Source organism: Halichoerus grypus, chromosome 6 (genome assembly GCF_964656455.1).
Source record: "Halichoerus grypus chromosome 6, mHalGry1.hap1.1, whole genome shotgun sequence".
NCBI classification, from domain to species: domain Eukaryota; kingdom Metazoa; phylum Chordata; class Mammalia; order Carnivora; family Phocidae; genus Halichoerus; species Halichoerus grypus.
In genome coordinates, this window is record NC_135717.1 from 178,181,279 (window position 1) to 178,206,851 (window position 25,573).

At 55.8% G+C, this 25,573-nt stretch overlaps 1 pseudogene; it reads left to right on the forward strand.

Annotated features, from left to right (window-relative positions):
* Positions 1–6,586: 6,586 nt before the first annotated feature.
* Positions 6,587–7,436, forward strand: LOC118534123 (palmitoyltransferase ZDHHC3 pseudogene; annotated as a pseudogene).
* Positions 7,437–25,573: the final 18,137 nt, after the last annotated feature.

The following is a 25,573-nucleotide window of genomic DNA, read 5'->3' on the forward strand; positions in this document are numbered from 1 at the left end:
CCACCGCCCGGCCAGCTGCCTGGTTCAGCTGTGGACCCGACCCCGGGGACCCCGTGTCCGTGAGCTCCGTGCGGTATTCAGGCTCAGCTGGCCCTGGTCAGCGTTTTCCCAGGGGGTGGTGGGTCCTTCCCCTGACCCGCTGGGAGCCGCTGAGGGCTGCGCTCCGTGCCCCGTGCCCCCAACCCCGCGCCCCGCATGGCCTCAAGCTTGGCCCTGCAGCAAAGCCATCCTCACACACGAGGTTCCGGGGAAACAAACCATGTTCCTAAAGCAACAGCAACAACAGTGGACCAGACTGTTATCCCGACACTTGCTCATGGGCGGGAAGCCCCGAGTTGTTCGTTCTGAGGGCCCTCGTGCCATCGAATGACCTTGGGGAGAACAAAGACCCCAGTCGGGTCACAGAACAAAATCCGCATCCATGTGCCAACCAAGACAGCAGGATAATGAAACGTCTGGGGAGGAGGGCAGGAGAGGAAGGAGGCCAGGACACAAACAGAAGGGGGCAGCCGGCGGCCCAGGGACACGTCAGCAGCTGGGGGGCGGGCGGCCACCGCGAACCTGGGTGTGCTGAACGACAAGGCCCGGGAGGTTTTACAGAAGACGGAGGCTGACCAAAACACGTCCCAGTGGGACAGAAAAGCAATCATGCTGGAAGAACCCAGCCCGAAAGTGGATCTCCAAACCGGGGGACAGACAGACACAGACGGGACCGTGAGCGCGTTAACAAGGCTGGCGTCAAAAGTGCCCGGTGCAGACACACTGCGCTCCCCCAAAACTCAGGGAAGACTTGCAAACACGCATCGTGAGCGAACTCGGGACGGAAGCCACGAAGAATTGTAAGGGACGGAAACGGCACGTCTGCGGGCCACACAACTAACACCAGGAAACAGAGCAGAAATGCGCAAGGTTTAAAAACACACACGTGACTAAGTCTCTGCTTGCAAAGGAAATCGAAATCCTAAATAGTGAGCTTCCCAGAACTACACAGGAGGAATTCCGTGAATGGGAACGTGAGGGGCGGTTGGGCAAGGGGGGCAGCTTCGATGCCGGAGGCGGGCAGGAGTTGCGCAGACACCAGACATCGCAGGACGGGCGCCCCCGGACGGCGGGAAACCAGAACTCTTCTCTCCAGAGCCTTGGGAAACAGCCAGTTCTCTGGAAAAGCCGGTAAAGCAGGCAAACCTCTGAAAACCAACGGGAAACACAACAGGGCAGGTTACAAAACATGTGTAATTGCAAAAGAACAAATGCGTTACCGTGTGGTGACAGGTCCCCCCGGAGCCCGCGGCACGGCTCGGCAGCGTGCTTGAACGAGTCAACGGGGCGTGTGACTCGCTGGGGAAAGCGCAATGTTCTACAAGGGGCTCAAGATGTGGAAAGCCTGAGCGGGCAAATAACGGGATAGAAAGATGACCCACGATCCCCTTGGAAAGTGTCTCTGAGCCCAGAGCTTCGGTGACGAGCGCTCGAAAAGCTTCGGACCATAAAGCAGGAGGTATCCCGAAGCACGAAGAGTAGGAGCACAGCCCAGTCCGTCGGGCGCGAGGAAGACTCTAACTCCCAAAGCCTGACAGAGAAGCAAGTACCCCACCGCCCGATGTCATGTGCAGGTAACTGCATCGTCGGCGACCGGAACTCAGCGGCACATTCGCGGCCTGCACGCCTGGCCACACAGACCTGTGCGCCGGGTCCGGGGCGGACTGGCCTCAAAGCAGACAGGAAAACGGGAGCAGGTCTGACGAGTTACTGGGACACTTCCAATAGATCACAAAACTCATTTCGTAAAAATCAACATTTCCTGATGGGGAAAGAGGAAGAAACTTTTTTTAATATTCTCGGAATAAAAGAGCATTTCCCGGGGCACCTGGGAGGCTCAGTAGGGTGAGTGTCTGACTCTTGATGTCAGCTCAGGTCTTGATCTCAGGGTCATGAGTTCAGGCCCCGCATCGGGCTCCAGGCTGGGCATGGAGCCTACTTAGAAAAAAAAAAAAAAAAAGAGCATTCCCTTTTAAAGATAAATATTTTTCAGTTATTCATCCTTAGTTATAACGGTAAAAATCCCTATTAAACTCAAGGCTGACAATGCCCACTCTCACCATCATTATTTAATATTTCATGGATTTTTGTCAAAGCAACAATATGTAACAGAAAGCAGAATTAGAAGTATTTGCAGGTGTTATATACCTAGAAACTGGGGTGGGGGGGCGGGAATCTACTGAAAAACAGAAACAATTAGCTCTAACAAATTTGGGAAGCAGATGAAGAAAAGCTGAGCTGGACACCAGGAGGCAGCAGCTTCTGCCACCCGACGGCCCAGAGCCGACTCCGAGGGGTCAGGGCGGGGAAGCAGAGACCACGCAGGCCCGGAAACAGGGGTGTGCACCCCGGTGAGAGGGCCAGGGGCTGCCCCTGATCGCAGGCAACGAGATCAGACCCCGAGGGGGCATCCACGGGGCAGCTGAGATCACTGCCCACAGGCCGGTGGTCAGCACAAAGGCCCATTCTCATCCTCTCTCCTCCAGGACGACGGCTCTATCTCCTACCCCTTCATGGAGCCCTTTGACCACCAGGATGTGGCCTTCTGACGGGGACACCCTACTCCAAACACAGTGCCCCGGGGGAGCCTCCCCATCCCGTGCCTCAGTGTCCCGCCTGAAGAGGGGGCTTAGGATGGCCTGTCCGGGAGGCTCTGATAAGTGCTCAGGGAACAGGTGACAGTCACCCAACGGGACGACCCCCTGCACACTCCTCATACAGCGGCTCCTCCCTGTCCGACGGGAGCGAGGGAGGACCTCCAGCCTTGGGGAGAAGTAGGAGCTGAAGCGGGACCCTGACGGGGCCGGGACAGGGCAGTAGGGCTGGCGGGATTCCAGTACCCAGAACAGGGGACTTTCATCCCACCCCCAGTCCCAGGGGTTCCTCTCCCACCGCAGGCTCAGACGGAAGACGTTAGTGGACGGCCCACCCTTCCAGCCGGGCTACAGCTGTGTTGCATGATGCTCCCACCCCCGATTGGGACATTCGGGCGGAGAGAAGAAAGGACGGACCCTGTGCGTGCTCCTTGGACCCGGACGCCAGGCTACCTGGGGCCCCTATGACTCAGAGCCCCTGAATTTTCCTTAACTTTCCTTTCTGCGGGGCCACCTCCTGGCACCAACCGACCTGTGCACACCCAGAGCCACTCCCACCAGGGGTCCACACAGAGAGCTCCAGGGCCAGCCCCCCAGCCCGGGCCCCTTAGCGAGGGGGCTTAGTGAGATCACAGGATGTGGAGTCGGCACACGGAAAACAGCCCGTGCTCCGTACTCGGTGACGCACAAAGGGAAACAAACATTTAAAAACAATGCATTTACAACATCTCCACAATGGGGCAACCTTGTTATAAGACCAAAATCCACGAGGAATGCAGGGAACCACGGGGCCTCCTTCACGGCGGAACCTGCGGCAGGACGCTCCGCTGGTGGGGGACGGCAGTTCTTAGGATGGGGAAGGGGTCAGGAGGTGTGGCCCTAGGGCAGGAGCCGGGCCCCACACCGGAGCATCTCTACCCATCACGGTAGCCCAGGTCCCTGGAGTCCTGCTTGGGGCCACCTGACAGAGGGACACTCGGATGAACCGTTCGTGTTGACTTCACAACTCAGGACTGAAAACCTTGCTGATGGTTCTCAGCACACTGGGGTGCTGTAATGTGGGGCCTGGCAATTTGGGAGGCCAGACGCATGGCTAACGGAAAGAAAACGCCAGGATCAGCCATGACACCGCCACCTGGGCCATTGGTAGACACCAAATTTACCTACAGCCTCCCTCCCAAAGTCATTGGCCCCACAGAGGACCCGCAGAGCTGGAGCCGCGAGTTTTCATGGGGAATGTCACCTTTGCGCTGAGCAAGGCATTTAATGGGCCCCCAGGCTGCCATGCCTGCTGGTGGGGACAGTGACCATGCAGAGGCTTGGGACCCAAGAGACAGGCCGTTGTCACCCGGACCCACTGAGGTGGGCCTCCCATAAATGGAATCCCCGACATAACTATGGCCCCAGATTGAAGGTCGTCCAAAGCTGCATGGATGCTGCAGAGAGACTGATGGAGACTCGGAGAAACTGGCCCGCTCTGTGCCGGCCCCAAACACGCCCGAGGTCAGAGGCTGCTCGGCACAGACGGTGCGACGGTGGCATCCTGCATGTGGCTGGGTTTGGGCTGGAAGGGGCAAGGCTGGTCACGGCCAGGCCGCTACTGGAAGTTCAGCCCGAGATATGATACCCAGGAGGGTCCAGCCGCCCCTGCCGACCCACCCCACCCGCCAACCACACACGGGCTCCAGGTGACACCATCCGACCCCTGCCAGTCGGTGTGGCTGCTCCTCTGCAGGCTGGTTTGAGCACACAGCCGCACGTCCTCTAAACCAGCTCAACAGCGACTGAGGGCCTTCAGATGCCCCTCCCCGGGCCCGGCTCCCTCTCCCCACTGGTGTCCCCGCCGGCCTCCCCCCCACTGGGACTCACGAGCACCGCAGTGGCCTGCGACCTTCCCAGGACATCCTCAGTGTCCCTCTCTATAACACTACCCCCAGCTCAGGTCCACCGGCACTCACACATCAGCCCCGGCGGGACTGCTCAGGGCCTCGCTTCAGGTTTCCAGTGTCGGGCTTTCAGTTACAAAACGGAACAAACTTCGAGCCATGAAAAGGTTGGACAAACCTTGAATGCATATCCCTGAGTGAAGGAAGCCAATCAGCAAAGGCTACGTTTGTACGATTCCAACCGGAGGACATTCTGGAAAAGGCAGAACTACGGAGACAGGAAAAGGACCAGGGGGGCCAGGAGCTGGGGAGGAGAGAGGGACAGGGGAGCACGAGGACGTTGAGGGCAGTGAAGTGACTCTGTGGACGCCATAATGGTGGATCCGTCCCTTACACGTTTCTCCAAACCCACACAACGCCCCGCACAAGAGTGAACCTCAAGGCCGACTGTGGTCTGCGTGACAGGGACGCGTCAACGTAGGTTCATGGATCGTAACAAACGCACCACTGGTGGGGGTGGTGATAGTAGAGGAGGCTGGGGGGGGTGGGGCGTGTATGGGAAATCCCTGTACCTCCTGCTCAACTGGGCTGTGAACCTAAAAATGCTCTGAGAAATCAAATCTGGGGCGCCTGGGTGGCTCAGACGTTGAGCGTCTGCCTTCGGCTCTGGTCATGATCTCAGGGTCCTGGGATCGAGCCCCGCATCAGGCTCCCTGCTCCACGGGAGGCCTGTTTCTCTCCCTGCTCGTGCTCTCTTTCTCTGACAAATAAATAAATAAAATATTTTTTAAAAAAAGAAAAGAAAATCTATTAATTTAAAAACGAACAAACAGATACATAAGCCTCCCCTGGCCAGGTAGGCGGCCCCCCAGCACGCGCTGGGCCCTTGAGTGCTGTACGAACACCCCACCCCACCTCCCGCCCAGCAGTTTGTGCTCCAGAGACAGTCGTCCCAGAGGTCAGGTCCCCCCCCATGCCTCCCCCTTGGCCGTACTCCACCCCTGGAACTGCAGCTAATAAACCCACTCGTGCCTCCTTCAGAGACGACCAGCGGGTCTGCCCTTCCCACCCTCTTCCCCAGCTCCCCAGATGTTCCTATCTGACGGACCACCCTGCCCTTCAAGCCCCTCACACGGGGAATGCTCCACCTGGTGACGCACACAGGGTGCTGTCCCCTCCACCATTCCACAGGCTATGCTCCCATTAATGCAACCTGGCAGTGCACTCTCTCCACGGCCAGTGGCGTGGTCATCATGGCTCAGAGAGAGCAGCCGCTGTCCCCACACTCAGCTCTGAGGCCACGTCGCCCCCGCCCTCTTGTGCAGTCAGTGTTTGGAGACCTAAGAGCTGGGCTTTGTGCATTGTCTTTACCCAAGACCCGCTCCTTAGACTAACCTCAGAGCTGTTGTGTCAGAGTGTTGGCTCTTTTCATTCCATATCCCAGCATCGTTGTTCTGGGCTGGTGAGCGCCGGCCCTCACTGCCCACTGCCCCCGCTGCCCACCGCCCTCACTGCCCTCAGCCCTCAGCGTGTGAGGCAGAGCAGGGCCGAGAGCAGACCCCTGCCACCTGCCACCTGCCACCTGCCACCATTGTCTGCGACCGCGCCTGGTCCGGCCCCCAGCAGCAGGCCTGGAATCCTGACCCGTCACTCACTGGACATTTATTTAATTTCCCTGTGCCTCGGTTTCCCCATCTGAAAATGGGTCGTAGAAGATTTTACTGTCCGAGTTGTGAGGTTTAGTGAGTGAATGCGCAGAGAAGCACCTGTCGCCCCTCCACACACACACACACGCGCGCACAGCACACCCTGCCTGTGTCCTCCCGGTTTTCCAGCTCTTCCGCCAGGCCACCGGCCCCAGTGCCCAGCCGCTCCCGGGGGGCGGGGAAGGCGCCTATAGGGAAGGGGCTCCCGCGGCGTCCCTTTCTGCGTTCACAAACTGCGGGGTGCCGCACATTCTAGAACACTGAGCGGTCGCCGGCCGGGGCCCCGGGCCAGCCCGGCGGAGCGCGGACGACGCGCGGACAGAGGCGCAGGGACCCCGCCCGGCCCGACCCGGCCCCCGCGATGCCGGCCCGCGTCCCCGCGCTCGGGGCCCCGGGGCGGACGCGCCGCGTGTGGTTCGTGTGCGACGTCCTGGGCATCGCGTGCGCCGCCGGCACGTGGGTCCTGGTGCTGGGCGCCGCGGGCGTGCTGCTCTGGGCGCGGCTGCTCCCGGCGGGGGACGCCGCCTACGGCCTGGCCCACGGCGCGCTCTTCCACCTGCTGGCCTTCCTGGCGCTGGCGGCGCACGCGCGGGCCGTGCTCACCGACCCCGGCTCCGTGCCCCTGCGCGCCGCGCCCCGCGGTCCCCGCTGTCCCCTGTGCGGCTGCGCCCCGCCGCCGCGCGCGCATCACTGCATGGTGTGCGGGCGCTGCATCCGCCGGATGGACCACCACTGCCCCTGGGTCAACAACTGCGTGGGCGAGGACAACCGCAAGTACTTCCTGCTCTTCACGCTCTACGCGGCGCTGGGCTCGCTGCACCTGCTGCTGCTGCTCGGCGTGCCCGCCCTGCGCGCCTACGCGCGCGGCGACTGGGACTCGCGCAGCACCGTGACGCCGCGCGCCTCCCTCGTCTTCCTCCTCCTGGTGGCTCTGAAGGGCTTCCTCTTCGGCTCGGCCATGTTCGCCGCGCAGGTGCACGCCGTCTGCACGGACCGAACCGCAATCGAGCGGCTGCAGGGGGAGCGGGCCGGGCCGGGCGGCGGGTCCAAGTGGGCGAACCTGAAGGCCGTCCTGGGCCACCGCGTCTCGCTGGCCTGGATCAGCCCCTTCGCCTCCCCGCGACCTCAGAGGGCACGGGCGCCGCTCCGTGTGGTCTGACACTCTCCCGAGCGGGCCCAGCCGCCATCTGCTGAATCCCCAGCGGCTGTTGAGGGGGGTCTCCCCAAGAAGTCACCTTGTGGCCTGTCCGCGGACAAGACCACCACGACAGAGAGTAAAAAAGCCCCAGGCGTCTTCTGAGCAGAGTGGGGCCCGGACAGCCGCGCCTCCTAGAAAGTTCACAGGCCAGGACGGTGAGGGACGCTGTCGCTTTTTAGCTCTGTCGATGCTTTTCTGTGGAAAACAATTAAATCCACAACACCTCTGAATGCGGTGTCCCGGATTGGTGCGAGTCCTCGTCAAATGTGGGAACTGCAGCCCGCGGCCCCGTTCTGTTGTGCAGAGCTGCGCGGTGCTGACGGTCCCCGAGCATCCTCGGGCTCCCGACAAACCGGCTCCACCGTGCTGGGTTATTTTCTATTAGCTCTTGGATTTTTGTGTTTATGCTCACCAGTGAAATGTGCCTATAAATGTTCATTCTTTTATTAGCCTAATCTGTTTGTAATTTACTCCAGATCACACTAGTCATAGAAAACGAGTGAGGTGTGGCTCTTTATATATGTTCTTTTTTTTAAGACTTTTATTTATTTATTGGTCAGAGAGAGGTAACACAAGCAGGGGCAGCGGCAGGCAGAGGGAGAGGCAGACTCCCCGCTGAGCAGGGAGCCCACTGCAGGACTCGATCCCAGGAACCTGGGATCAGGACCTGATCCGAAGGCAGTTGCTTAACCGACTGAGCCACCCAGGCGCCCAATATATGTTCTGAACAACCTGTGTGAGATGAGCACTACCTGTCCCTTGACTGTTTGGCGGGTCTCACTACTCCAACCGTCTAGGTTTGGTTTCTTCTTTAACTTTTCATTTTGAGATAACTGTAGATTCACGTGCAGTTGTAAGAAATAATAGAGATCCCGTGTACCCTTTGGGCTGACTTCTGGCGTAACTGCAGTAAAATATCCTGCAAGGAAATCCACACTGATACAACCCACTAACTTCATTCAGTTTTCCCAAGTTTTATATGTACTCACTTGGGGGCGGGCGGTCCATGTAATTTCATCACGTGTGTAGGTCTGTGTATGCACCACCATACGTCCAGCCCCCTTCGTCCCCCAGCAGTGCCTGATCTGTTCTCCATCTGGTTTTGTCATTTCAAGAATGCTTTCTAAGTGGAATTACACAACATGTCAGTATGTCATCTGAGATCGCCTTTTCCGCTCAACATAATCCCCTTGAGATCCATCTAAAGTGTCTCCTGGGTCAAGAGGTCATTCCTGTTTGTTGCTGAGGAATATTCCACGATATCCACAATTTAACCATGTGCCCACTGAAGGACATCCGGGTGTCTCCACTTGTCAGCTACTGGAAATAAAACTGTTACGGACATCTGTGCGGATTTCGTGTGAACGTAAGGCTTCCTCTCTCTGGGCCGAATGCCCACGAGGGCAGTTGCTGGGTCGTATGGTAGTTGCGTGTTCCGTTTTATGAGAAGCTGCCGTAGTCTTCTGCAGAGGGGCTGCACCACTGTATGCTTCCGTCAGCAGTGTGTGGACGAGCTGTTCTCTCTGCACCCTCTCCCGCGTTTGGCGTTATCACTGTTTTTGTTTACTTTAGCCATTCTGATAGGTGTGTGTTGATACTTCATTGTGGCTTCCATCGCATTTTCCAAATGGCCAAGGATGCTGAGCATCTTTTCGTGTGCTTATTTGCCCTCTGTGCAGCCATTTCAGCGAATGTCTGTCCGTGCCTTTCACCCATTTTCTGATTGGATGGTTTGTAATGTTGAGTTTTGGGAGTCTTTCTAGATTCCTCTGCAGTCCTTCATCAGATAGGTGGTTTGCAAACAGTTTCTCCCAGTCTGCGGCCTGTCTTTCCATCCTTCTCCACAGGCTCATGCACAGAGCAGAGGTTCCTCACTGTGATGAGACCCAGTTTATCAGGTTTTGTCTTTATGGACCATGCATCTGTGTCACGTCCAGGAACCCTCTGTCCAGCCCCAGGGCCCAAAGACTTTCTCCTGTCTTTTTTCTACAAGTTTTATGTTTTATATTTAAATCTGTGGTCCATTTTGAGTTAATTTTGTACAGGGTGTGAAGGTTAGGTCATGTGTAGACACCAAGTTGTGCAACACCCACCTGTTGAACAGCTGTGCTCCCCGCACTGAAGGGCTTCTGCACGGTTGTCAGAATCCACTGGGTGTATTTCTGTGGGTCTTTCTGAGCTCTCCATTCTGTCCTACTGATCTATGTCTCTGTCCCCCAACAGATACCCACTGTCTTGGTAACTGTAGCCATATAATGTGGCACAGTGATTTTTCCCACTTTTTCCAAGGTGGTTTTAGCTATTCTAGGTACCGAGTCTTCCCACATAAAGTTTAGAATAAGCTTGTCTACATCAACAAAGAAAACCTTGCTGAGATTTTGAGAAGAATTGCATTAAACCTATAGATCATTTTGGAGAACGATTGACGTCTTCTCCCTTGTGAGCCTTTCCATCCATGGACATGGTGTGTCTCTGCATTCATTTCAGTCTCTTTTGTTTCTCACACCAGCATTTTGTAATTTTTACCATGTAGATCCTGAACATGTTTCATTAATTTATACCTAAGTATTTCATTTTCTTTGGATCAATTATAAATGGTTCTGTGTGTTCAATTTCAGTTTCCACATGTTTGTTTCTAGCATGTATGTTCATCTTGTATCCTGCCACCTTGTAGAATTCACTTATATGTTCTAGTTTGGTTTCTGTTTTGTTTTATTTCTGTAGATTTCTTGGGATTTTCTATGTAGACAATCATGTCATCTGAAAATAATGACAGTTTTATATTTTTATTTCTAGCATATCTGTCTTTTATTTCTTTCTCTTGCCCTATCACACTGTCAGAACGTTCAGAGCATATTGAATAACAGAATGGAAGCTTTCTGAAGGGAGAGGTCTTTGCTTACCATTTCAACACTTACAACCCGTGACTCTTGGACTTCTTTTTGCCCAAACTTGTACATTCTTTTCTAGAAATGGTTTTCCTCTAGATTTTCAAATTTATCAACATGCATTGTTCCTAAAACTCTTTTATTATTATTATCATTATTTTTAAGGAGGCTCCACGCCCAGCATGGAGCCCAACGCAGGGCTTAAGGTCACGACCCTGAGATCAAAACCTGAGCTGAAATCAGTCGGATGCTCAATTGACTGAGCCCCACAGGCGCCCCTGTTTTTAAATTGTTGTTCAGCCTTTAGCAATTCCACTTAATTTCACTTTGTACTTTATTTACACTTTCTCTCTTTTTTTCTGTGGCCTTGACAACATCAGTCTACTGACTGGTTTTTCCATAAATAGCTTTGGGTTTGTTTTTTCTCTATTATTGTTCCAGAGATGTTGTCAAGTTCCTTATTTCAGTGAGTTCTACCCTTTTATTTTTTTTTAAAGATTTTATTTATTTATTTGACAGAGAGAGACAGCAAGAGAGGGAACACAAGCAGGGGGAGTGGGAGAGGGAGAAGCAGGCTTCCCGCAGAGCAGGGAGCCCGATGCCGGGCTCGATCCCAGGACCCCGGGATCATGACCTGAGCCGAAGGCAGACGCTTAACCACCTGAGCCACCCAGGCGCCCGTACCCTTTTCTTTATTGATTTCTTTCTTGTTTCCTTGGATTTTCTTTGTAGCTCTTTTTTAAACCTCTTGAATTGAATGGCTTACTTATTTATTAATTTTCTCCTTTTTCAATAAGTATACTTAAAGCTGTAACATCTCCTCTGGGTGGTAGTGTACATTCAAATTTTGATACATAAAATATTCAGTGTCATTAAGGCTTAAATTTCTTTTTTTTTTCTTTTTCCATTTACTTTTTTTTAAGCATATATACATTTTTTCCATTTTATTTTTTTCATCATGATTAGTACCCTCCTTAATCCCCATCACCTATTTCACCCAGCCCCCGCCCACCTCCCTCCCCTCTAGTAACCATCAGTGTGTTCTCTAGAGTAGAGTAAAGAATCTGTTTCTTGGTTTGTCTCTCTCTTTTTTTTCCTTTGCTCATTTTTCCTTTGCTGTTTTGTTTCTTAAATTCCACATGTGAGTGAAATCATATGGTATTCATCTTTCTCTATTTGTCTTAGCATAATCCTCTCTAGTTCCATCCATGTCATTGCAAATGGCAAGATTTCATTCCTTTTGATGGCTGAGTAATATTCCATTGTGTATATATACCATCTCTTCTTTATTCATTCATCTGTCGATGGACCCGTGGGCTGCTTCCATAATTTGGCTATTGTAAATGATGCTGCTATAAAGATAGGGGATACATGTATCCTTTGAATTAATGTTTTTGTATTTTGGGGGTAAATACTCAGTAGTGTGATTACTGGATCACAGGCTAGTTCTATTTTTAACTTTTTAAGGAACCTCCATACTGTTTTCCAGAGCAGCTGCACCAGCTTGCATTCCCACCAACAGTGCGGGAGAGTTCCCCTTTCTCTGCATCCCCGTCAACATTTGTTGTTTCTTACGCTGTTGATTTTAGCCCTTTTGACAGGTGTGAGGTGGTATCTTGTTGTGGTTTTGATTTGTATTTCCCTGATGATGAGTGATGTTGAATTCTTTTCATGTGTCTGTTGATATCTGGATGTCTTCTTGGGAGAAATGTCTATTCATGTCTTCTGCCCAATTTTAATTAGAGTACTTGTTTTTTTTTTTCTTTTTTACTTGTTTTTGTATCAGTTCTTTATACATTTTGGATACCATTCAGTATGTTGCTTTTTAGTTTTGTTGATTGTTTCCTTCCCTGTGCAGAAGCTTTTTATTTGGGTGAAGTCCCAACACTTGATTTTTGCTTTTGTCTTCCTTGCCTCAGGAGACGTATCTAGAAAGATGTTGTTATGGGTGATGTCAGAAAAGTTACTGCCTCCGTTCTCTGCTCGGATTTCTAAGGTTTCAGGCCTCACGTTTAGGTCTTCCGTGCATTTGCAGTTTACTTTGTGTGTGGTGTAGGACCGAGGTCCGTTTCATCCCCTCACACGTCGCTGGCGGTTTCCCAACACCGTTTGCGGAAGGGTTCATTTCCTCTGTCGTGAGCAGCGCAGCCGGCTGCTTAGGGGACGGCTCTGTGGAGTCCGGCGGCTTCCACATTCCTCGCAGCAGCAGCGCGGCCGGGGGCTGACCCACGGAGGCCCCACTCATCACGTCCGGAGCGCACCACCCGCGGACGCAGAACGAGGACTCCACGGACACGAGCTCGCGGCGGCGGAAAGGGGCCGCTAGTGCAGCCGGCGGCGCGGGAGGCGGTCGGCCCCTTCGCCCCCGGCCCCCCCGGCGCAGTCTGGTCTGCCACGCGTGCGGGAGGGGTCGGCCGCGGCGGGAGCGCACGGGGAGCACCGCCTCCACCACGGGGGCCCTGCAGGCTGCCGGGTTTCCTTAGAGATGCGTGCCTGGGCCGGAGAGCTCCCACTCCAGCTCGCTCGGGCCGCATTTCCTGCGCATCACACCGACACACGAGCCAGAAGGGCCGCGGGCCCGCAGCGGCAGGTCGTGGGGCGGGTGGCCATCAGCTGAGGCCCCGCCCTCCCTCCGAGGCTCCGCCCTCTGCGCGGCCCCGCGGCTCCGGCCCCTCCCCTCCGCGGCCCCGCCCCGCCCCTCCGAGGCTCCGCCCCGCTCCCGCCCCCGCCGCGGCTCTGCCCTTCCAGGGACGGCAGCACGGTCCCCCGGGACAGCGTCTCTCCTTGTCAAAGGCGAGCGGTGGCAGCTGGTGGCAGCTCATGGCAGCCTGGCCTGGCCCGGCTCGTGAGAAGCAGTCGCCCCTCCAATGCTGAAACGATGAAGAGCAGAGTGTCACCCGCCCGGCTGTCCTGCTCCCCCGTTCCCGCCCGCGGCCGCCGAGGTCTCCTTCCCCGGGGGACCCCGTTGTCCTTTCGCCCTGAGGCAGGGCAGCGGCAGGCGCCCACGAGGGCCCAGGGAACCCGAGCCGCAAGCAGGCCCCGGGGAGCTGTCCTGGCAGAGCGGGCGGGCGGAGGGGCCTGGCGCGGGTCTGGCAGCGGCTCCCCGCCCATGGGGAGCAGAGGGAAGGGGCGCCAGGGGCCCCCGGAGCCGAGGCCCCAACGACGGGTCAGCAAGGTGCCACCCGGCGGCCTCCCCTGCCCCCCAAAGCTGTCTGGAGGGCCCAGCCCCCACCCGTGACCCGTCACCCCCACGTGGGGCCGTGGGGTCCAGCGGGAGCAAACACAGCTTCACCGAGCCGAGCCTGGTCTGGGGCCAGGTCTCCGTCGCGTGCAACAGAGTCTCCGGCAGGACCGCCGGCAAACCCGGGGGGGGGGGGGACCAGGAGGAGCCCTTCCCCCTGGGGCGTGAGAAAAGGGGGCTGAGGCTTTAGCGGTCTGACAGCTTCTTACAGAGTCTACACTTACCATCAACCCAGAAATCGCTCTCCGCACGTTTGCTCAAGAGACCGGAAAACGCTTCCACACAAAACCTGCAGGCAGATGCTCACAGCAGCTGTGGCCTCGGGCCCGGGCCTGCAGGCACTGGGATGTCCTTCAGCGGGAGGATGGACATCGGAGCCGCGGCCCATCCACGCAGCGGACACCCCTGCCCGGTACAGGGATGAACCACGACCACACCGCAGCAGGGTGCACCTTAAACACATTTTTCTGAGTGACAGAGCCAGACCCACAAGACCCCATATGGTGTGGTCCCATTTATAGGCATTCTGGAAAAGGCAGAACTCTAGGGACAGGAAACCCGTCAGTGGTTTGGGATGGATTGGCCTCAAAGGGACAGAGAAGATAACTTTAAGGGTGATCGAGGTGCTCTGTATGAATCCAGGGTGGGGGGTACATGGGTCCGTGAGTCTGTCAGGACCCGGTGAGCTTTGCCACATTTGTTATGGACTGAACTGTGTCCCCTCAAAATTCCTGTGTTGAGGCCTTAATCCCCTGTGTGACTTTATTTGGAGATAAGGCCTTTAGGGAAGTAATTCAGGTTAAATGTGGTCATAGGGTGGCTGTGATCCTATGTCCCTGGTGTCCCTGTGAGGAGGAGAGCCTGGAGCTCTGTCTCCCCGACGCCGGCGCGGAGAAGGCGGCCCTGAGCTCACCAGAAGCCCGCCCTGCCGACCCTCTGGCCTGGGACTTGCGGCCTCCAGCACCGGGAGAAGTACGTGTCCGTGTGAGTGTTAAGGCCGCCCGAGCGGGCTAAGACAGTGTGCAAATCAGAAAGCTCAAAGAGAAGGAGTTGGGGGGGGGGGGGCCCAGGACGGAATGCAAACCGTGACAAGTGGATGTAAGGGCGCTGAGACCAGACGTGACCTCCCCGAAGCCGGGAGGACGGTACTGAGCGCCAGTGAGCACAGGGCGTGTGGAGCGGCCGCTGTGGGCGCTGGTCCCTGCCCAGGGGAAGGCAGCTTCGAGCGAGCGCACGGCTGGTAACGCTCGCGGACCTCCTGGCGGCCCCCGGAGCCCCAGCAGCCGCGCCCTGCTGTCCAGATGTCAGCCGCTAAGCAAAGAATCCAGGGCCCTTGGAGGAAGGCCGGTTCCAGGTCTGGGGCAGGAACTCCCCGCAGCACCTTCTCAACTCTGCCATAAAGCCGAAATCAATTCAAAATAATACCCTCAATAAGGGGCGGGCACTGCAGAAGCGGGGGCTGAACCGCACTGGAGCTTGAAAACAAACATCACCGTCCCAAGCCGATGTGGGGCTTGGACTATCCCAACGGGATTCTCTTTTAAAATGCAAGCAGAGTCCTTCCCTGTGGGGATCGAAGCAGCATATGGAACTTAAAAACTGTAACTAATGAGGTAACATCTTTGGAAACAGTACACAAGGCATGAGAAGCTGCAGTTTATCTCCAGACTCCGCATCGAGGGAGCTCCGTGTCCAGGAGCCGTGCCACCCACCCGGAGAAGCTGTTTCAATCCCCGCGAAGCAATTGCTTTCTACAGGGAACTGATGGTCAGAGAGTCAACAGTCAGGGACTGTCCCCCCGGGCCCCGAGCCGGGAGCCGGAGGCTGAGGAGCCGAAGTCCAAAAGGCGCCTGAGGGAGAGCGGAGGTGGCCGGTCCCTCATCTCGAACCCGAGGCCGTGGCAGAACCCTGTGGGCGCCGGGATCAGAGCATTTCACACCATCGCAGTGTCCACCGGTCTCAGAACTTCGTCTCTAAACCCTCGGGTCACCTGGAAAGACGGACACCTGTTTTAAGGTGGGACAAATGGTTGCATTTCCACAAATGTATTAGTCGTGGAAACTGTGAAAACGCAGCCCGTCCTCCTTGATTTCCACGCCGGCGCATTGGAGTCCAGGGGTCCCAGCTCCAGGAGCCCGATGGCACCGCAGTGGGACCCAGAGCCCCCTCGGGACACCGGGCCTCGGCTCCCGGGTGTGCACGCCCCAGGGGACACGCGCGCGGGCTCCCCAGTGTCTGGTGCCGGGCGGCCAGGCGTGCGCCCTCCCGTGCCCCACGCTGACCACCGGCCGTGGTGCCGCTGGGATGGAGAGTGGGAAGTCGTGGGGCAGAGGCACGGGGACTCCCTGCGTCGCTCTGTAAGACCCTCGAGGCTGGACGTTCCGCAGGTAAAGAAGAAGATCCTAATCTGCTTCTCCTCTTCTCCTGCCTTTTGGGTCTGCTCGCAGGAGGCTGTCCCAAGGTGGGAGCAGGAGATCTTCTCTGAGCAGGGGCCGTTAGACCATGCATGTGACCTCGCGCTGCTCGTGAGGTCACGGAAACCACAGGAGGGGCCGGAGGGCGGGCGAGCCCATGGCTGGCCGGGCTGTGGCAGCTCCTCTCCGCTCTCCTCCCCTGCGGGCGGGCGGGAGGCCTCCAGCTCCTTGTCCCCCTGGTGGGACTGCCCTGCTCCTCCCAGCCCCCTGCAGGCATGACTCCCAGGATCTCAAAGTGTTCCAGCAGCTTCAGGGTTTCTTCAAAAAAGGAAAACCTTCCCCGAGTTGTTTTCTTAAAGGGCCGATTTCCCTTACGCAGCAATTGTGAGAAAAATGTAAATGAGGTTTTTGAGTATAGATTCAAACTGGTTACAAGATAATTGCTAACAACGAAAACGTATGGCTTTGCAGCCAAGTCTCCCATTCTAATTTTATACAAGAATTAGTTCACAAATATGTAATTCCAACTAGCATATGTTGTCACTTTTATGTCTGTACAATTTAGACTTTTACCCCTAACGTTATTTTAAACTTGTCTTGGGAGAATATTTAATATGAATTTGGCAAATCACATTTCTGTGGACTCCTCTAGAGATGACATTTGTCAAGCTGCTGTCTGAGGGGTAATTTGTGTAATTTTCCGGGGTTCATTATTGCAGATATCAGCAATCAGTATTTCTTCCCTCAAAAAGGACATCAGTTGCTTCTTAAGAATCCACAGAAAGCTTCCTCCTCTGCCTTAAGCTGTTCTGGGGAGTCTAGTGCACAGGGGGCTGATCACCCCTCAGGGGAGCAAGGGACAGTCAGCTCTCTGAGACCCTGGGGGCTACGGGCAAGATGGCCCTGCAGGGAGAGACAGAGGAGACAGACGGAGAGACACACGGAGTTGCACCAGGGAGCCTGGGGGGGACAAACACGGAAGTTAACCAGGGTCCTCACTACTGGGGCCACTGGAGTGGGATGGGGACACGGTGAAGAGGGGAGGGTCCCCCAGGCTGTGCAGTTAGAAGCTGAATGAGTAGGGGCAGCCAGACCCCGGGGAAGTTGTAAAGGCAAGGACCTAACGGTGAGCCGATGGCGGCAGCTTCCACACAAGCCCTGGAGAGCTCAGAGAAGGGCAGACTCAGAGGGTACCCCTGAGGTCCTGTGGGAGGAACTGGCCCCAGGTGTCCCTCGGGCCTGATGACCCACGTGGACCCAGCAGTGGGCAAGGCAGGCCAGGCTCCCTTCCCAGAAAGACATAAACGTGCAGAGACCCAGGCGCCTCCTGCCTGCCGCTGGCTCTGGGCATGCGGGAGAGTGACAAGGGGTCGTAATTCTTTGCTGCTGTCCCCTGAAAGAATGGGCTCTGCTCCCCCACTGCCTGAATCAGGGCTGGCTCGTGACTGCCCAGCCCCCAGGCCACTGACCACTGACCAGCGTCTCATGAGCACGTCTGGCTGAGAGCAGAACCACCCCACTGAGCCCAGCTACAGCTGCTGGTGTCCTGAGCCCGATAAATGGCTGTTTATGCCACTAAGTTCCGGGACTGATTTGTTATGCAGCAACAGCCAACTGATGCAAGGTATATGAGAGTCAGGTTCGTATCACTCTTTTATTACTCAATAGATAAAGATTATTTGGATTATATGGAAGATACAAATAGTCAATATAAATGAACACCTGACTATCTACCACCCAGCCTTAAAAAAAAAAAAAAGCAATTTCTGAAGCCCCCTGTGTGGCCTTCCCCAATCTTCTTCCACCCCTGGGTGAAATGCCATCTTGAATTTTGTGTTTCCCATCCTCTGATTTTTTTTAAGATTGTGTTTATTTATTTATCTTAGAGAGAGAGCGTGCGTGCTCATGGGGGAGGGGCAGAGGGAGAGAGAGAATCCCAAACAGATGTCCTCCTGATGTGGGGCTCAATCTCATGACCTGAGCCAAAACCAAGAATCGGATGCCCAAACGACTGAGCCACCCACACACCCTGTCCCATCCCCTGGTTTTTCAAGTCATTTTTCCACACCTGCAAGGACCCCTGAGTGATGTGCTGCTCGGACTGGCCCCCAGCTCGGTGTAAATGGACCTTGCTGGCACACCTTGCCACACCACTTTCCACTAACATGCGGTCCTGGGGAGCGTTACTGCTGACGCACGTGTCTGCAGTCCGTTCACTCTCGTGGCTGTATGGTATCCCACTGTCCAAATGCATCATGACTGGTTGACCCAGTCCGCCAGGCTGGGGCTCAGGTTGCAAAATTTCAAACATTGCCATTGTCTTGCACGTGGCCCCTCCACTGCCACACACACCCCCAGTGTGGGAGTCTCTCTGGGGCTTCCCACAGGTGTGCCAGGTGTCCAGGTGATGATCCACAGGGACAGGCATGGGGACGTCCACCGTGCAGCACGTACACACTCTGTCCTTTTCTGTGAGCACCATGATGGGAAGATGCTAGAACCACTTTCAGGGACACGTGTCTCCAACAGCGCTCATCCCACTTCGGGGCTCTCCAAAGTCACCAAACCAGTTTCCACTCCCGGACCAGCGTCCCAACATCCTCACCAATGCTTGACGTTTTCAGACTGCGGACAGGTTGGGGAAATATCTCTAATGTTTCTAGTTACGGTTTTAATTTGCACTCAGCTAAATACTGGGAGTTTCTCTACTGGCCAGTCCTTTTCCTCTTGAAGGTTCAAATTCTTCACTCATTTTCATTTTAATTTTTTTATTTTAATTTTTTTATTTTCATCTTATTTGTCTGTTTCTTATTGACTTGTAGGAGCAAGTTACACATTCCGAACACTAATCTCTTGTCAGTTGAGTGCATTGCAAACAACTTCTCTCCACTGGTGACCTCTATGTTCCATTTATTTATGCTGTCTCCATGAATTTTAATGTAGCAGAATTGGTCAATTTTTTCCTTTATGTTTGTACTTCTGGGGTTTTGTTTAAGAAATTATTCCTTAGTCCATGGTCATAGTATGTTCTCTTATGTTGTCTTATGAAAGCTTTATAAATGTGTATATTACTATTAAGCCCTTGATCCACCTGGAACTGATTTTTATATATGGAGTGAAGTAAGAATTCTTTCTCTTTCTTCTTCTAGATTTTAACCAATTTCTCCAGCTTCAATTATTGAAGAACCTCTTCTTTCCCCATTGACCTGCAATGCTAACTCTATTAAAAATCACACACGGGGCGCCTGGGTGGCTCAGTCGTTAAGCGTCTGCCTTTGGCTCAGGTCATGATCCCAGGGTCCTGGGATCAAGTCCCGCCTCGGGCTCCCTGCTCCGCGAGAAGCCTGCTTCTCCCTCTCCCACTCCCCCTGCTTGTGTTCCTTCTCTCACTGTGTCTCTCTCTGTCAAATAAATAAATAAAATCTTAAAAAAAAAAAATCACACACAGGTAAACACTTCCATCACAGATGTCCTCCTGAATTCTCTCTCCCTCATCAGGACCTGGAGTCCGCCCACCAGAGTCCACCAGAGTCCAGTTGTGCTCAGTGCAGTCCCCACCCCCCTGGGATGTCCACTTTCCTTTGCACCTCTGGCCTCTGAGGACTCCTTACTTCCCTGGTAGTTCAGTGACCTGTTGGAAAGATCTTGCAAATACATTGTAAGCAGCATTGTAATGGTTTTCAGTTGGATGAGGACATCCGCTGCCCCCAGCAATCACTGATGTTGATGAGAAGTCGTTTCCAATCTAGTTGTCTTTATTTTGGAAGTAATGTTTCTACTCTCTGATAAAGTGTGATATTTTTATGTATTTGTGTGTGGGTGTGGGTGTGTTTGGTTTTTTTTAAAAAAAAAGATTTTATTTATTTATTTGAGAGAGAGAGAGAATGAACGAGCAGTGAGGAGGGGCAGAGGCAGAGGGAGAAGCAGGCTTCCCGCTGAGCAGGGAGCCCGACACGGGGCTCGATCCCAGGACCCTGGGACCATGACCTGAGCCGAAGGCAGACGCTTAACTGACTGAGCCACCCAGACGCCCCGTCCGTGTGTTTTTTAATTGTCATATCGTAATCCACATTTCTATGTTTGTGGGTGGGGGAGGAGGTAGAAGGGAGTCAGGTGGGAGCTGTATTTATATATGTGGGAATTAGAACCTGTGAGGCTTATCCTGATGGTCTGAACCCCCAGAAACGATGTTGCTCTTTCATTGGGCATCATTCATTCCCCTGCAAACCCTGCCTCCCTCCTCCAGGAGCTGCCACTTTGAATTGGACCCTCATCCTCACATATGACCTGACATTTTTCCACCCGGGCTTCAAATTAGAATCCTTGTGGAGTTTTGTTTTGGTTTGGTTTGGTTTTGGGTTTTTTTTTTAAAGTGGTAGAGTAGACGTAACATAAAATTTACCATTTCAAATGTACGATTCAGTGACATTAATTACATTCACAATGTTGTGCAATATTTACCACTAATTCCTAAACTTTTTCATGACCCCAAACTGAAGCTCCAGCCACGGGGCAGTAACTCCCCATTCCCTCTCTCCCAACCCTGTAACCTCGATCCTGAATCTGAACAATGGAGGTAACTTACATAGTTAGAACCATACGATATTTGTCCTCTGGTGCCTGTTTTATTCATATAAATGTATGCCTATATCCCTCTTGTGTTACACCATTTCAACATGATCAAGATGTGTATTTGTTTTATTTATTTTGCTTAGTAGAAAATGCTTTCTTTGGTCTTGGAAACCCTCTAAAGCCTATTACCTGTCCAAGCACAACCTGTGCACCGCCCTCCTGTCCCCCTTCTGGGATCTTAGCAGATGTGGCTGGACTTGCTTGTCCTGTCTCCCTTCCCTTTCTGTGTCTCTTCTTTGTGAGGAGGTGACTTCTCAGATCTACCTCTGAACTCACTAATTTTCTCATCAACTGAGTCTGGCTGACATGAACCTGCCAGTTCACATTCAGAGACTATTTGGATTTCTACGACCTCGATCTGCTTCTCCATCATCCGTGCACAGCCCACCTCCTCTGTGCATAGTGTTCTATTTGCTTTGTGGTCCACCTTATTTTTTCTCTTTAAAGGATCTCTTAGAATGTTCCATCACCTCTCGTTTTGGGGGGCTCATGCTCCGGTTTCTGTCATCAGCTCTGCTGCCCTCTGGGTAATTCATCCCCAGTGGATTTTTCTCCATGGCTCCCTCTTGTGCCTTAACTTGTGGAAACATCCCCCTGACCAGGACATGGGATTTTTACTAAATCTAGATAATATTTGTATGTTTACTTCTTAAATGGTATTCCCACAGGACAGGGGGTATAAATCCCACCTCACACACATGCATGATTCAGCCCCAGGTTTCTAAGTTCATTCTATCAACAAACGCTTAAGTGAGCACGCGTTCCGTACCAGGCACCTCTTAGCTGACGCCTGAGCCCACCCCAAGCCTGGCAGTCGGCTGACTGCCATGCCACTGCCCCAGCTTGCCAGTGGGTTTCTAGTCCCCTGTTCATAGAGCGGGAGCCCTCTGAGACGTGCCTGGCTCCCTGTGTGGTGCCCACGTGGGCCTTACTCCTGAGTCCTCAGCGGCTCCTTCCCCCCAGCTCAGAGCCCCTTCTTCATGTCTAGATCGCGAGATTCCCATCCCTTTATCTCCTCTTTGCGTTCCTTGGACCATCAGCATCTCCGTGCTTGCAAGGGGGGGCGGAGCTCAGTGTGGGACAAGGGGAGGGGCTTGTTGCCCAGCAACGCCAAGTGGGAAACGCCCCCAGCAGCATCTGAGGGGCTGAATCGAGGGTGCTGCAGGAGATCAGTGCCCCTCTGTCCCACTGCCTCGCTCACTCGCAGCACGGGGACCCCCACTCAGCCTAGGAGCCAGAGCCAAAGTGGGTCTTTCCCCATGAACCAGCAAAGGCAGGGCCAGGCCTCAGGTGCGGAGGGGTCAACCTGCCCCCAGGCGGTGCCTGGTCTCCCAGGATCACTGCGTCCTGTCACCCTGGGGGTGGGCGCGGAGGAGGCGCTGCCCCTGAGTTATCCCCCATGCCAGGAAGGGGGTGGCAAGGTGGGCTCCTGGTGGTCAGCGCACCAGGCATCTCCCCAGGGGCGCCTCCCAGGCCTCCAAAGTCCCCACCAGGCGCCCCTCTGCCCGCCACCCCACATCTGCCCAGCTCCTTCCTCCACTTGCAGAAGACCTGGTGCCAGGAGGCTGGGAGCTGAGCCAGAACCCATATCAGCATCCCCACCCGTGAATAAGTGGGTCTGGGCCGGCCCGAGACTCCTCGCCTGGGCAGGTGAGCATGTGGGGTCATCAGGACACCAAGACTGTCACCCTCAGCCTCAAGGCCTCTCGCCTTGACCCTTCTCCCCTCCAGCCAGAGCGAGAGCCCCCAACACCTGCAGTCGGTTCCCTGCCTGGGGTGGGGCGTCCTCGGTGCCCTGGGGTGACTTCTGCTGCGTAGCAGGCCTTGGGGTCCGTGGTACTGGGTCACCTGCCTTTGATGGTGGGGCAAGAGGCTCTGGTTGCCAAGGAGTGGGTCTCAGAGGCTGGGGGCACGGGCAGCAGGGAAAAGGAAGAGCAGTTCCCCCCAGCTGGGCACAGTCCCTGCTGTTCATCCGCAACACGTGATTAAAACAAGCCTCCAACTCCATTCCCACCGAAAAAAAAGGAAAAAACACAGCTAAAAACTGGGAAAGGTTTCTAAACGAGCATCTGTCGGAAGCATGGGGCCAGCAAGCTCAATTATAAGCCTCTCCGGAAGCTGCGAAAAAATCAATCTCCTTTCATCATGGAAATAATGAAATTGTCCATATTCCTGCCCAAAATGTTGGCTCCCGGAGCTGTGCAGAGCCTGGCGGCAGCCCTGCCCCCACAGGGTCCCAGGAAGGCACTAGGGTACGGGGGAGGGGGCGCTCTGTGTGGGGCCCAAAGGACACGGGCTGGAAGGCCCCAAGCTGCACCGCCAGGGGGGAAATGGGGACGCTGACAGGATGGGGGGAAGAGAAAGCTGCTCCTGCTGCCTTCCCCAGATGCCCCACTTCCTCTCGCACACGGTGGGAGGCGAAGCCCTCGCTGACCAGGGGACCTCCCCGTGCCGTTCCCCCGCCCCCGTGGACGTTGGGAGGTCAGAGTCCACACACCATTCCTGAGCCCCCAGAGCCGGGCCGTGTGCCATCGCCCCAGTGACTCGAGGCACCCCGAGGGCGGCATGCTCCCCGCGTCACGCAGAAGGAGCCCGGGGCTCAGCACCGTGTGAGCGCACCAGGCCCACGGCTGCGGGGGACGGCCAAGGTCGTGGGGCTCCCCTGGCTGTGTCCACAGGGAAGGGCGGACGCCCACTGTCTGTGGGGTCGGCGTGACCGTCCAGAGGCGGCCCCTCGTCTGGGTGGGTCTCCACCCGCGTGGCCAGCAGTCTGCTGACGTACAGTGGGCATCCTGGAAGGCACGCAGTGTGCCAGGAAGAGCCCGGGGCCTGGGGATCCGGCAGGAAGGTGGCAGGTGAGGACAGGCTGCAACAGGCACATTGCTGACAGGACACTCCGCACAGCGCCACAGAGGACACGAGGCCGGGCGAAGTGACAAGGCCACTGGGTGGGGCTGGGGCAACTCTGGTGGCCTGGGGTCACTCGGGGCAGGTCCAGGGGCTGCAGTCAGGAGCAGGGAGGCTCTGCCCACAACCCGGACAGTCTTACCGGGACCCGTTGGCCACTCCGTTCCCCGCCAACCCGCGCCCGCCCCTGGGCCTCCCCGGGACTCCGTCCACCACCGCCCAAGGGCCGGGGACTCCAGGCCCTTCCTCACCGCTGCGCCCCCCTCGCACCGTCCTCCTGCCGATCCTGCAGCCGGGCCGGGAGGAGCCAGCAGGGCCTGGATTGCTCTCTCCCAGACTCAGGCAAGCTGTAATAATTCAGCACCAACAGGCCAGTCTCCGAGGCGGCCTTCCGGAAGATGTTTCATTAGTGAGCACAATTAAAGAAGAAATTGATTTCTGGGCAGAAAATGATACCAAGAGAATTAGCCCAGGTGGGACTAGCAGGTGGGAGGGAGGCACTTTTGAAAAGCCAGAGGGAGAGCTTTGAGATGCTAATGCCTCCAGGATGCGGGAGCGTGGGGACCGGAGAGGGAGGCCAGGTGGGGGAGGCCGGGAGGGGACGCTGGGCCAGCCCCAGGCCTGGAGACCTTGGCTCAGGCCCCTGGAGCCCGCCTCGGTGCCCGGCTTCCCTCTGTGCTCACCCGCTTGGGACAGCCTCAGCCCGGCCAGGACCTGGGAGGGGCCGCTCGCGGGCACTGCAGTCTCGACGTCCACGCTCTTCTGGCCAGGACCGCAGGCCAGAGGTCCGGCGGGCACACGAAGCCTCGCTGTGCACAGCTGTCTGGGAATCAGGGGTCACGATCGCAGCTCCACGGAGCGGGTGGGCGGAGTGGCCTGTGGGCAGCTGCAGAGAAGGGCCAGAGGAAGCCCCCAGGTCCCCGGGGACCGCAGCCACTCCCGGTCCCACGCTTTTCCCGCCTGGCCTCGGGACTGATGCCCGGGGTGCCCGCAGGGACCACGACATCCTGGGAAATGGTCCAGGGGGGCCGGGGTCTCCCAGACCACTGGTAAAAAAAAAAAAAATTCAACTGAATGCATTTGAAGATCGGTTTTATTGAACGATTCATGAGGCCAGCAGCATCCCTTCCAGCCCATGGAGTGGAAAGGTTTTTAAAGGCAGGAGAAAGGCAAGGAAGGAGGAATTCATTAGTAAGGAAAGCTTCGTTTGGGCAGGCCGCCCTCCCAGGGGGAAGGGTCTCCCCAGGGATGGCCTCCTCGTGCTGACCAGGAATTCGGGCTCTGCTGTTTCGAGGTTCCATCTGGGCTGGGATCGCGGTCCGGTTTGCTGAAGGCCCTCCCGGTGGCCCCGTGGTTCTGCCTCATCCCCCAGAGCAGGAACCCGAGCCCAGCCCGGCGCCCGCAGCGTGGATGGTGCCCCGGCTTGTGGAGGAACCTGGGCGGCTCACGAGTCACCCGCAGGTGCTTACAGACCGGGAGCCGAGCAGACACGCGTGCGGCACATGGGGGCACGCACCTGGTGCCCATGGTTCTGCTACATGCACTTGGAGGAGGCGGCGTCCCCTGCTTGGCTCGCCCGGCGGGTCGTCCTGGGAGCCGCGGCCCCGAAGCTGCCGTGAGCGAGCTGCAGGCCGGTGGACGGTGGGCAGGGCAGCGACAGCAGGGCCCAAACCAAATGCTCTGCAGCCCCTTCCACCCTCGGAGCGGGGGACGGACATTCTGAGTTCCCATAGGTTCACTGACAGGACTGTGCTCATCACGCTTCTGAGAAGGACGGCTTCTGAGGTGGGGTCGGGGCAGGGGACCGATAATACGCTCCAAGTTGGGGGGTGGAGACGCGAGAAGTCTCCGAAGGGGTTTTCCTACGTTATAGACTCGGATCCGGAGGTCGGGCTGTTGTGAGGCTAAGGCTGGGTTTTGCCTCCAGCCGAGTACGAATGAACGCAGGCAGAGGTTGGGGTGTTTGTGACGGCTGCAGGCTGCGAGATGTCATTCTACCTGCATTTCTTCCTCCTTTGCTCCCCTCATCAGCTTCTACTCCGGAAAGCAAACAACAAGCAGAATATCC